Here is a 914-nt window from a genome sequence, read left to right on the forward strand (position 1 = left end):
TCTCCTTTTGGCACTTTCCTTCTGTATCCAGTTTTACTCCCAATCTTCAGAGCTATGCAATACTGATTACACTTGCAGTCTCGGTTCCCTCCTCCTGCATTCCCCTCTACTCAAAACAACCAACATTTCCCTTTGCATTTTTCGTTTTTGCAATTCTTTGGCCTTTCCTCCCTTTGCATGTGGTTTGTGTGCCAAGCTCCATCCCAAACACGCTGTGAATCATTCCTTCCCCTGACAGGCCTGATACTCAGCTTTGCTCCATGTCAGACTCAGGGCTTCTTTACACATGAAATTTAGTCCAAAGTAAAGATGTGTATGAGGTTACGTGTGCTACTCCAGAGTTATTCTGCATGCAAGTATTCATACATGTTGGTTACCCACCTCTATTTTCTTCACCTATATACTGTAAAACACCATCTCTGCTGCTCACAAAACAACTGGAATATTTCAGACCTATGCCTGCCACCCCCAGCACACTGACCACGCCAGACTTCCTCTCCTCCCAAGTTTCTACTCATACTCCCATCTCTCCTCCGCCAGCTAGGCAAGAGGCAATGTCTGCTGTGGGTGCTTCGGAGCTGCCTCAGCACTGGTGGGGCAGCTGCTTGCCCTGCTCCTCTCACGATGCAGTTTGACCCCTGCTATTCTAGGTCTCTGTCCTTAATTCAGCTGTTACCAGTGAAGAAGAGTTTCAGAAGTGTTATTGGAGCAGTCACAAAAGCTAGTTAATATTAATCAGTGGGTTCTAAACTATCAAAGAGAAGACAGAACACTGAGAAAGAAAATTGAACAAACTGGATATTGCTCCAGTTATCTTAACTGATAAACAATATTTAGAAAACAGTGTTCCTCCCCACCATCCCCTCAAGTTGGCCTATACAACCAGAACAGTGGACACTAAAATTAAGACACAT

The sequence above is a fragment of the Cygnus atratus genome, chromosome 3, assembly GCF_013377495.2.
Source record: "Cygnus atratus isolate AKBS03 ecotype Queensland, Australia chromosome 3, CAtr_DNAZoo_HiC_assembly, whole genome shotgun sequence".
NCBI classification, from domain to species: domain Eukaryota; kingdom Metazoa; phylum Chordata; class Aves; order Anseriformes; family Anatidae; genus Cygnus; species Cygnus atratus.